This window comes from Aythya ferina (genome assembly GCF_964211825.1).
Source record: "Aythya ferina genome assembly, contig: HAP1_SCAFFOLD_92, whole genome shotgun sequence".
Taxonomy (NCBI): domain Eukaryota; kingdom Metazoa; phylum Chordata; class Aves; order Anseriformes; family Anatidae; genus Aythya; species Aythya ferina.
The window spans coordinates 381,474-394,066 of NW_028181425.1; the positions used below are offsets into that span (position 1 = coordinate 381,474).

General features: G+C 43.3%; 1 pseudogene across 1 annotated transcript; it reads right to left on the reverse strand.

Moving 5' to 3' along the window:
- Positions 1-2,577: 2,577 nt before the first annotated feature.
- On the reverse strand, positions 2,578-3,684 carry LOC311428558 (E3 ubiquitin-protein ligase RNF114-like; annotated as a pseudogene). Its single transcript has 2 exons — positions 3,055-3,684; positions 2,578-2,840 (listed from the first exon to the last, which is right to left on the reverse strand). The product of its transcript is annotated as an E3 ubiquitin-protein ligase RNF114-like (transcript).
- Between the last annotated feature and the right edge of the window lie 8,909 nt (positions 3,685-12,593).

Consider the following 12,593-nt stretch of genomic DNA (forward strand, 5'->3'; position numbering starts at 1 on the left):
GCTTGCTCCCTTGGCACAACCTCCCTGGGGGTGTCTGGGGGCTGGGCTGCCATGCTGGTCCTGACGCTGAGCAGGGTGCTCTTGCTGGCCCCCCCGCTCCCTAGCCCCAGCCCTGCTCCCCCTGACGGGGGCCCTCGCTCACCATTCAACAGCGGCCCATGGTGTTCAGTGGGAGCTGTGTTCTCCTGACGAGCCTCGGGCTCCACCCAGGCCAGCATGGGGCTACTGGGTGGTCGTCTCTCCCCCATCCTGCGGGCTGAGGGTAGAGAATTAAGTAAACAGGTACAACTTTGGGAATGAAAGGTTTGGTTATAGAACTAACTACTTGGTGGTATCATCCTGACCATATATATCCAGTACCAGATTTGCCCTCCATGGAACAAGGCAGTGTCTCCACATATCACTCTTTTGTTCAAGTTGTCATTTTTTTTTTCCCTATAAAGTTGGACTTTGCCATGGTAGCACTAATGTTGAATTTAAGTTCTCACCTCTGTATTTAGCAATTTGAAGAGAAACTCTCTGTCAAAGCGTCCTGGTCTTCGTAAAGCAGGATCTATAGAATCCAGTCTGTTGGTAGCTCCGATTACCACAATCTCCCCTCTGTTATCTATGCTGTCCATAAGCGTCAGAAGAGTTGAAACAATGGAACTAATAGAAAAATATAGGTTTTACTTACCGGTTCAGTAAATTTTGTTCCATTCCACATGACTTTCTTCCATGAGTAGTCATAATGGACAAGCTTTTTAAGGACAAGACTCATTTTAAGACATAAAAAATAGGTAAGTTAACACAGACCACTTGCTGATATCAGGCTTAGTAAATTGGTTTCAACTATCGTTTAGAATCACCTGTTTTGGCATTGAGTTACAAGTTTTCAGGATAAATTAACGTGTTCACAGTAAATTAAACAGGTCATCATCCTTTTTTTTTTTTTTTTTCATTCCCCAAAGATCAAGCAGATTTTATGTAGGTGCAAAACTGTAATACCTATGAATGTCAGAATTGCATGGAAGTGCACTTAGAACAGTTGCAGAAATCTAGACTCAGGCCAATCTTTATCACAAAACTTTGTCATAGCCAGAACCTAGAAATCCCTACCCAACCACTAGCACATTGTAATCTCTTCACAGACCAAGCATTAGGAATCACCAACCCCATAACACAGTACTTTTCCCACACTGATGTATTTTTTCCCTAAGACTAAGATTGCAGTCACCAAGCAGATACCTCAGTGAGAATCTATACCAGCCTTACCACATTAGGGAAAGCACACCAAAACCAAGTTAAATATATTAGAAGCCACAAACTTGCTGGACACAAAGTTTAATCAAGATGTTTTAGCTGGGGTGCGTTTCATTTCTTAGGGGTAAGGTTATGCTGCAGTCTGCAGAGTGTGAAGTTTATTGGTCAAATAAATTGATTAGTACTCAGTTCTGTGGTGATGCAGGTCCACTGCTCCAATCAGGCATGCCAAGTTCAATGAGACCAGACATCTCAGCACTACTACTCCAATTTCCAAGCTCTGTTCGGGTCTCTGAGACTGCTTGATCTCAGCATATTGACCGTGCAATTAGTGTTAAACTAAAAATGAAACTCTACAATGAAAGTGTATAACTGAGTATCAAGTATCCATTGTCTATGAATTCAAACTTGTTTATATTTTACATTTTCTTTGAAAGCTAAACCTCCATCCTGTATGTATATGGAAAACAATCTAAGTACAGCTTCAGCTACCTTAGCGACGTTTAAGTAAAAACAGGAATTCAAAATACTTGTTAGAATCTGCAATGCAGAAGGCAGTGCTGTGCAAGTGCTACGGGTTATAAGTTTTGCTACCAGCTTGCCTCGAGGGATGGAACAACTAGGAATATATATATGAAATTTTTAGTTGACATAAGATACGGATATTGAAAAAGCTTCTGAATTCCCCTACAAGCATAAGGCTTAAGATTCCTAGAAAACCGATTTTTTAAACACCAATTTAATAAGGCCAACAAATGATTAATATTTGCTATAACAGTTGAAAGTTATGCATTTTAGCTAACACCAAAGTTCTGTTTTCCAGGCAGGCTAGAAATTATGGTCAAAGTATGGAACAAAATCGTAATCAGGTATAGAACTAAAGTGTTTTGAACTAGTTTCTTACTCAGCTTCAAACATTTTTGCTAAGGAATGTTGCAGTTTGAAGACATACTGGAGACATGTTTTCCATATAATTGAGAGGCTGCCTGTGAGAATTCACACACTGGTAAACATCATGAAATCACAGGCATCATAGGCCAGCTGAAACAGGAACTAATCTGGTGAGTTAGCACCTAGGGGTCTCACTAAAGGAAAAGAGCCACAAAGACACCTCTCATACTATCATTTACGAAATGTAAACAAGATCAGGGGAAGAAGAGGTTTACCAGCTAGTTCATGCCAGTCAATTTGGAGTATTTCTGGCTTTAGTCAAACTAGCACAACTGGCAGAAAGCAATCAGAAAACAGGCAGATGTGAAGGAAAACAGAACTGTCTCCTCCACACTGACCTATAAATAAGCTTTGTGTGAAACAAAAAAGAAAATTAGCCTTACGTGGTTGAACAACATAGTCATATTAATAAAAAACAAGAATGATACCAAAAGATCAAATGGGGATTCAAAACTAAGATTAAAGTCTTCCATATTTCTGAATGCCTGAGTTCATCTTGGCATGGACAGGGAGAAGTGCAAGAATGCTGGCCATTTCCCTCTCATGGAAGCTTGGTTTGACAATTAGTCTTCTTTTTTATTTTATTTATCCCGCAAAGAACGCATCAAAACCTGTGCCATCATATCATCTTCATCAGCATCATAATCCTATGAACGAAGGGTACAGAAATTCTTTTACTGCCAGGGCCATATTGGTTAACACAACACAAAACCAGCTGTCTCCTCCTCTGACTTAACAGTAATTCAACTTCTCGCATTATACCATCTGCAAGGACTACATTTTACAGTAGTGGCTACATAAAAAAAGCTGGGTTTTAAGAGTCATCAGGCTCACGTATTCCAAGGATGAAGAAACACGTACCACAAAAGTATCGTATGAAAACCGGTGTCGTCTCTGAAGGTGTTCCATGAAGTTAGCACTCCTGTAATTTGGATCTCCCCACGGCATCGAGGCACAAATTGGGCAAACCACTTGTTTTGCATCCATGCTGTGCAATGTTTTTCAGTGCTCAACTAGTCCTTCTTGATCAAAGCTTTTCTTGCTGCAATATGGACAAGGAAAGGTGAAGCGATTGGGGAAGTTCCTGGTGTTGTGGAGTGGTTCTTTAGTCACAGCTTTCACACCTTCCATGATATAGTTCTGGTACTTTGAACAAGAAGCTGCGTGGCTGCGCATCTTTGAGAGAAACATCTTTTTGTTGCAGCCGTTACAAGTGGTTTCTGTCGCTTCGAACTGCTTTTCCAAGTCCAGAGCCCTGCTGCCAGGCGCCAGGGTGCTGCGGCAGACACCACAGACTGGCTTTTTGAGCTTGAGGCACTCCTGCAGGCATGGTGTGCAAAACACGTGTCCGCAGGGGACGCACATGGGGCTGTCGAACACCTCGAGGCACACGGGGCAGGTGAAGCGCGCCAGCGGGTCGGGCCGCTCGAGGCCGCGGGTGGAGGGTGCGCAGGATGCCGAGGATCCGCCACCGCCCCCTGCCACCGCCATCTCGCCGGCGGCCGCCGCACAGCCACGCCCCTGGCGCACGCTTCGTTGGGTTAGAAACTGGCTGGATAGCCGGGCCCAAAGAGTCGTGGTAAATGGAGTCAAGTCCAGTTGGAGGCCAGTCACTAGTGGCGTCCCCCAGGGCTCAGTGCTGGGGCCGGTCCTCTTTAATATCTTCATCGATGATCTGGATGAGGGCATTGAGTGCACCCTCAGTAAGTTTGCAGATGACACCAAGTTAGGTGCGTGTGTCGATCTGCTCGAGGGTAGGAAAGCTCTGCAGGAGGATCTGGATAGGCTGCACCGATGGGCTGAGGCCAACTGCATGAAGTTCAACAAGGCCAAGTGCCGGGTCCTGCACCTGGGGCGCAATAACCCCAAGCAGAGCTACAGGCTGGGAGATGAGTGGTTGGAGAGCTGCCTGGCAGAGAAGGACCTGGGAGTGATGGTGGATAGTCGGCTGAATATGAGCCAGCGGTGTGCTCAGGTGGCCAAGAAGGCCAACAGCATCCTGGCTTGTATCAGAAACAGTGTGACCAGCAGGGCTAGGGAGGTGATCGTCCCCCTGGACTCGGCTCTGGTGACACCGCACCTCGAGTACTGTGTTCAGTTTTGGGCTCCTCGCTACAAGAAGGACATCGAGGGACTTGAGCGGGTCCAGAGAAGGGCGACGAAGCTGGTGAAGGGCCTGGAGAACAAGTCCTACGAGGAGTGGCTGAAGGAGCTGGGCTTGTTCAGCCTGGAGAAGAGGAGGCTCAGGGGCGACCTTATTGCTCTCTACAGATACCTTAAAGGAGGCTGTAGCGAGGTGGGGGTTGGCCTGTTCTCCCACGTGACTGGTGACAGGACGAGGGGGAATGGGCTTAAGTTGCGCCAGGGGAGTTTTAGGTTAGATGTTAGGAAGAGCTTCTTTACTGAAAGGGTTGTTAGACACTGGAACAGGCTGCCCAGGGAGGTGGTGGAGTCACCATCCCTGGAAGTCTTTAAAAGACGTTTAGATGTAGAGCTTAGGGATATGGTTTAGTGGGGACTGTTAGCGTTAGGTCAGAGGTTGGACTCGATGATCTTGAGGTCTCTTCCAACCTAGAAATTCTGTGATTCTGTGATTCTGTGAATGTGGTCTTGTTTACTGGAGTGCACAGGAGAGAGACCATCTATCTCGTCAAAGAAAATAGTTGAAGGTCGCATCTGATAGGCCTAGCACAAAAACACAGAGTAAAACAGCATTATTTAAAGGAAAAATGCACAAAAACATCATGGTTGGAATGTCATCTAAACTAGATCTTTCATTTTAGCCTCTGGGACCTCTACTGATAGAGCTACTGGAGTATCTGGCATGACTAACAGAAGACAGTCTGTGTCAACCCACTGTATCCGGCTGACAGGAAGCAAATCGTTCCAGTAGTTCTTACAGCTGACATTCACAGCAGAAACACTGGCATTTCCATTTCAGTGGGAAAAAAAAACCTAACAAAATACAAAAAAAAGAGCAAGTTCTACTTAAAAACGTTGACCACAAAAAATAATGGTTTCAACTCTGACAGAATACACTGTGCATTTCAACCTTACCTGTTCAAATAACACACGAAGTTGGCATTCTGATTCCCCCATGTATTTTCTCATGCAGTCCCAAGCATTTCTCATAAAAAATGATATTTTCCTGTCACTTTGACTATATTCACTGGCAAGTGCACGAGCAACTAGTGTTTTCCCTGTTCCTGGGGGGCCATAAAATAGACAGCCTCTGCAATAAAAAAGATCCAGATAGGAAAAAAAACATCATGATGAGTACCTCCTACAACCATCGTCTCTAGAACAAACTCATCTTTTCTAACCAAAACACGTCATATACAAGACAGCAGTAATAGCTGAAGTGTGGGTAGAGGCAGAACAGATAGAAGTTCTGCGTTTTTACAACGTTTCACAAGAAAATTCATTTTTTTCACCCAAAGAAATGAATAAGGGGGTAACTCAAACGTATAAAACCTTCAAAAGAGAGCATACTGTCCCAGAAGGACACTTCCAAAACTGCTGACAAACAGGGTGATTACAGCAAACCGGAGCCAAACGGGCAAACTTCAGCACAGAATCTGAGAATGGGCTGAATGGTGAATCACCAGTTCATTCTGCAGCAATAAACTGCATATTCTTGCTTTCACAATATGCAGAATCTGTTAGTAAAGCATTTAATGCTCCTTTCAAAAGCATTAAGTTACTGGGTTTGGTCTCTCAGACCATCTATTGCTGATGGCAAGTGAGGAAGCCTAAAGCCGGAAGGAAAAGCGATGCCTTAGCACTCAGAGGAAAAAAAAAAAAAAAGAAAGCAAAAGTAGGCAGGAAAAACAACTGGGCTTCCAGGCAACATATTACAATTGGCTTCCACTAGATAATCCCTTCTTGCTTACAAACTAATCAAGCTGACTTGTACATAAAACTGAGAACAAAACCACTCCAACCCAACTAACCCAACTTTTTAAAAACACCAGATGGTAAAACTTAAAATTTTAAGACATTGCTTATATTTTTAACCTACAAATATTCTTGATTCTATCCGTTTTTAAGAAACCACTTTTTGCTACTACTAAAACAAATGTTCACTGCTGCCAAAAATGTTGAAGCATGGAAGCATATTGATACCTTAATTGAACTTTCTCCTGAAAACAGCTGACTTAAGATTTATCACTGTAATGAGTTACCTTGGGGGCTGAATATTGAACCGCTGAAAAACTTCTGGATACAGGAAGGGAAAAATCACCATCTCTTTCAAAGCTGCGATGTGTTCGGAAAGACCACCCACGTTCTCAAATCCAATCTAAAGAGAAATTCAACACAACAGAGTTTGTATGTTAAAGAAAGCAGCAATCTAGATCAAGGTTTCATCAGAAATTATCTCAGCACAATGGAAACATTCTGGGCAATTTTTGAAGTTGCTTTAGAGAAAACCATCAACAAAGGTAGTTGTAGATGGCACACTGAGATCTTTCATAATCACTGGAAACACTCGCTGACATGATGATTAGTTTACGACTTACCACACTATTTGCATTGCATCTCCCTGACTTCTTCCAACTTTCTTTTGATCCCTCTGAACTCTCTTTAGGTCCCGTTTCTGACGTTTCACTCGAAAAGTCCTGATTTGAATTAAGGAGAAGTTATAGGGCTTCTTTTTCTTTAAGATGCAGCTCGAAGATTTGTTTTTCGTAATAATGCCAAGCAAATGTAGAAGACATTAATTAATATATAGAAGACCTAATTAATTGACATAAACTTACACAGTTACATTCAGATAAACTTAAACATGGCTAAATATTCATTGGAAGGAGGTTCATCCCTCCCCTATTCTCTAACGACAGCAACCTTCTTGGTTGCTCTCGCCATCCTCACTGCTCTCACCACCATCCTCCTGTAGTGGGTTTACGTGGCAAGGTTTTGGTAGCAGGGAGCCATAGGGGTGGTTTCTGTGAGAAAGATCTAGAAGCTGCCCCATGTTTGGGAAGGGCCCCATTGTTTTCCAGATCCGAGCCAATAAGCGATGTTGTTTTGCGCCTCTGTGAGAGCATATTTAAGACAGGGAAAAAACGCTGCGCCACACAGCAGCCGGGAGAGTCAAGGGAGTGGGAGAACAGCCTTGCACCAAGGTCAGTGTAGAAGGAGGGGGAGAGGTGCTCCAGGCGCCGGAGCAGAAGTCCCCTGCGGCCTGTGGTGAGGACCATGGTGAAGCAGGATGTCCCCCTGCAGCCCATGGAGTACCACGGTGGAGCAGGGTTCCACGCTGCAGCCCGTGGAGGAGACCACGGTGGAGCAGGTGGCCCTGCACCGACGGAGGCTGCCGCCTGTGGAAGACCCCTGCCGGAGCAGATTCTGGGCCGGACCTGTAGCCCGTGGAGAGGAGCCCACGCAGGAGCAGGTGACCTGGCAGGAGCTGCTGCCCGTAGGGGAGCCAGGTTGGAGCAGTTTTCTCCCGAGGGATGGACCCCGTGGTACGGACCCATATCTGGAGCAGTTCTGGAAGAGCTGCTGCCTGTGGGAAGCCCACGCCGGATCAGTTCATCAAGGACTGTATCCCGTGGGTGGGACCCCACAGCACAGGGGATGAGAGTGACCGAGAAGGAGCGGCAGAGAAGAAGTGCTGTAGACTGACCATAACCCCCATTCCCCCGTTCCCCTGCGCCGCTCGGGGGGAGGAGGTGGAAGAGGGTGGATGGGGGGGGGAAGGTGCTTTTGGTTTTTTTCCTTTGTTTTCTCACTTCTCTCGCTTGTTAGTTGTAGGCAATAAATCTTACTATCTCCTTATGCCGAGTCTGTTTTGCCCGTTACAATAATTATTGCGTGATTTTCTCATCCTTATCTCAATCCTTGAGCACTTTTCACATATTTTCTCCCCATTCCTCTTTGAGGAGGGGGAGTGAGAGAGCGGCTGTGGTGGAGCTCGGCTGCCCACTCGAGCGGAACCACGACACCTCCGTATCACACGTGCTAAGCAAGGGAGATGAGCAAGAGGGTGTAGAATCACTGATGTCATCTGCACGTCTCTGTCTGCAAGCAAGCATATAGACCAGAAAGTTAAAAAGAAAATAGAGCAGATACTAAGTAACACCAAAAATTAAGGGAATTCTATCTCAAAATTTACTCTGAGATCTATTTTCCAGTCCATTGTACTCCTTAGGAATCTGATTTCAAAGGCCATGACATGATTTTCCTCGTGACAACTGTCTGCTTTCAAGAATGCTCAACAAAATATCTGGCAATCAACAGCATTCTCTACGCACTAACTGCTTACAGAATCCAAAAAGCCTTTATCATTACTAAGGCAATTTATCATTTCATTTAGATCTTTTATTGTTTAAGGTTAACTTCATATAGAAACATTAGTTGATTCCAAACAGAAACTAGAGTCAGTATTTGAGTGATAACTTTTTCTTTTTTTTTTTTTTTAAATCTAACAAAACTTCCATAAAGCCTCTCCCTCTAAATTGAATAAAATTATTTTCGGTTTTAAGAAAATCATTTGTATCCTTCAAGATTAAATAGTCTGACTAAGATTTTTAAGGGGGGATTCTGGCTTCAGTTCCAGAACCAAAGAATTTCAGTTACAGAAACTCAGACACTACCTCCATAATCATCTTATCAGTGACCCACAAATACTGGATTTAAAAAAGAAACCAACTTAAAAGTATCCACCTCCTCCCCTCCAAATAGTTCTTTCCTCTCTACCTTAAGACTACCAAAGTACCGATCATAAACTTACTCTGTAATTACCACTAAACTGAAAACCCTTTGAAGCATTATGCAGTAAGGAGACTGACAGCTCTACGGATAAGTAAGAGCTATCACTAGCCATACACCAACCTGGCACGTCTTCTATATTTTTGTGACCCAGCATTTTCAAGTGACTCTTTCTGTCTGACAGAATGGGGCTGGCCCGAGTTAGTCCTCTCTCGATCTCTTTGTCTTACTGAAAGGAAAGAATTTAGAATAATGATACAGATACATTTAAGAGAGGAGGATATCAAAAGATAAAGAAAATGCCACGTGTTTCACTCATCCCTAATTCCAGAAGAATTTTTAACTGTTTTTGCTTTTCATCAGTGCATGGCACAAGTGGAAAACTACGCCCTGTTTAAAGGTGAACTGAAAATCACAAGAGCAAGACTGTTAAGTGTGATTAATTACTGTTATATCAAGGATACATAGCACTAAGCATGCCAAACAGCAAAGAAATACAATGTGCACAGGACACACGTGTCTGATAAAAACAGTGAAGTTCATGTGCAGAATGAAGGTACAGAACTGAAACAGAACTGTGTGTGCAAACACATGTATTTACATTCAAAAATTTTATCTCACTTATGTGCAAGAAATAAGGTTTTAAGAGAAACTGTGCGTTCAACCTACTTTCCATAGGAGCTTGGTAGCAGTCAACAGGTTTACTCTGTCGAAGGTTGTAACGCCTTGGAACATCTTCACCATCATTTTCTTTGTTCTCACTTCCTTTTGATGTTTGTAGTGTACCACAAAATGACACCGAATCGTTAAGTACTTTTGCAAATTATATGAAATCCAAAATGCATTACACAGATGCCTGTAAGTTTTATTACTATCGTTATTTTAATGACACGGTGGATCCTGCAAAACCTTAAGATGAATTTATGCAAGTCACGTTTCAGAAATCACAAATCCTAGCAGATGAGCATGCATCTAGACATTGTTCTGTCCTCTCTGAAACTGCTGATGGACTTGTCGTCAGCCTCAGTGTTTAACAACAGGCAAAATTCTGTCATATTGCTTAGCTAAGATGCAGATCTTCTGAAAACAGCTATTTCAGAAAGTCACTTCTTAGTTTGAGAAAGTATTTAATGGAAAGGGTTTTAATAATCTGTAGTGCTAAGACTAAGCGTAGTAATCTAAGTCCAAGTCTAGCTCTGCCACAAATTCTGGGAGCAATAATGGGCCAGACACAGGCTTGAAGCTCACCAATGAGAAAACAATGCCAAATGCACATAAGCTTAGGCCATTAGCTTCTGTCAAGTAACCTGAAGTTGTTTCATGAAAGATGGTAAAAAACACAAGAACCAGAGTGCAATTATCTACTGGGTTCTGGAGAATATCCTCTCACGTTAACAGCAGGACACCGAGGAAGGAACATACATACTCCGTTCACCTACCTGTTTGCCAAAAGGACTTATCTTTTTTTCTTGGAAAGCACTGCCCTCTTTGGTTTTTATTTTTTAACCCCAAAGGTTGCATTGCTTTCTGAATGCAAGGTAGGTGCCGTGGGGTATACAGACAGCACACAGAAAACTGAGCGATCAGTAAATGAGTTTGTGATCACTACCATCTCCAGTCCTTGGTGTTCCAACACTTCTATCACAAAAGCATGAATTTCTCTGCTTTAGTGCTCCTCTAACCCTTTCCTTTTTCCAATAACTTCCTTTATAACAACACTGACACTTTCCTCACTCTTTTCTGGCGTATTTTTCATTATAAAAGTATATTCTAGCTCTTTCCTGATTTAAAATTGTAGTTTGCATTTTGATCATCAATTGATTTCCCATTCAACATGCTATTTAAAATTCCTCTCTGCAAGTCTCTACTGCACAGCTCCCTGAAACCCACACACTTTAACCAAGCTTCTCCCTCTAGACTGGCCCCCTCCTTGTATTCAAGCTACTCTTATTAAGACTTTGAGCTAATATTTTCCTAACTAAACCTCCAAAGGAGTCAACTCTGCTTCTCCCTTACTAGTCCATGGCCCAGCCATTCTTCCTCTGAAGAACTTCCCTCGGGTTCCCACCTGCCACTGTGCATCTCTCTGCTCCTCTGGGCCTCTGAAGGGAGGAGCAAAGTATTTTCTGGGGCTCAGCCTCCTGTCACTGTCTCTCTGAGCTCCTTTGCAGGTGTGCAGCTGAGCTCTATCACATAATCTAACTCGTCAGCTCGTCTACTGCAACACCCTTTTCGGTCCTTAAGTACAGTCTTGCCCTGTTCTGATCTGTTTAGAAAGCTCCTACAAGGATGATCTAATTTACTGCCTTAATCACAACTAACGTTCTTCTCAAAAACTGTAAGTTTTCCCATCACTTCCAAGTTAATATGGGCTTTCGTGGCTTAACCTCATTCCACAAGTCACTGAGTACCCAGATGACAGCTCCTAATTACAGGCCCTGACAGCAGCTTACGGTGACTGCCTCCTAAACACAGAAATGCACAACGCTATCTTCCCTCCTGCTGAGCTTCACGCTTGGGAGGAGCTTTTCATACACATCTGGCAGCCTATCTATCTTGCTTCCTGAAAATTCTTGCTGTGCTGCTCAAAACCATGAAAACTGTCACGCTTCTGCTGTAGCGGTATCGCCGTTTCGCATGCTGAGTAATGCTGTCCATTTCTTTCCATTCCCACCTGTCTACAACCATCTGTTGCCTTTTATCTTGTAAGCAGTTTGGAAAAGCGCTGTATTTTTTTTTTCACCTGTTCTGAGCTCACTACAGTACAGCCCTAGAGCTCATACTAAGGCTTGTGAAGTCAATAGCAACACAGAATTGTTACAGAAGACAAATACCCAGTAGATTAGCTTGTTTCAATTGTTTAAGACAAGGCTTTTGGTTAGAACAGAGTAAAGAAAACTTAAAACCAGAACTCACCAATCTCATCTGGACTGCCAGGTCCAGTTCTTTCAAAGTCCGACTTCACACAGGTCAAGATATCAAGGTTCTCCTAATTCCAAGCAGCAAGAAAGATCGGTCACAAACGTGCAGAAAAACAGACGTGCATACATGTACATCCACTGACAGACACGTCTGTCTGTTGATGCTTACACAGTAACATTATCGAGGCACCCCGTATACACACAAAAAATAAATTATTGCACAAGAGGAGAGAATGGGAATATGATTGCGTGCACCCACAATCAGTAACAAGAATTTCTGCTCTAAACCAGCGCTCAGTACATGCAGTGGTTAAATACTTGCCCAGATACAAAACTGAGTGCATTAGTTAATCATAGGTTAATAACCTACAGTGTGACAGAACCAAGGAAAAAGAACTACCTTTCTAGCAGACATACCAAAAGAAATCATACAGGCGTGTGAGAGATGCTAATAAAAAGTACTGTGGACAATTCTGGATTCATTTCACAGCCCTGGGCAACCAGCTCTAGGTGTCCCTGCTTGAGCAGGGGAGGGTTGGACCAGGTGACCTCCAGAGGCCTCTTCTAACCTCAACCATTCTGTGATTTGAGAGAAAAAGAAGGCAATTCAGAGCTAAACAAAAAGCTATGAAAGTAGGTTATCGGGAAGTTTTAAAACGATGTGCCTATCATTCATAAGAAACAGTAATTTAATAAAATAGTTTAATTTAATAGAGCAAAACTAAGACAGAGGAGTATGATTGCTGCATACAGCTTTAACAGGGG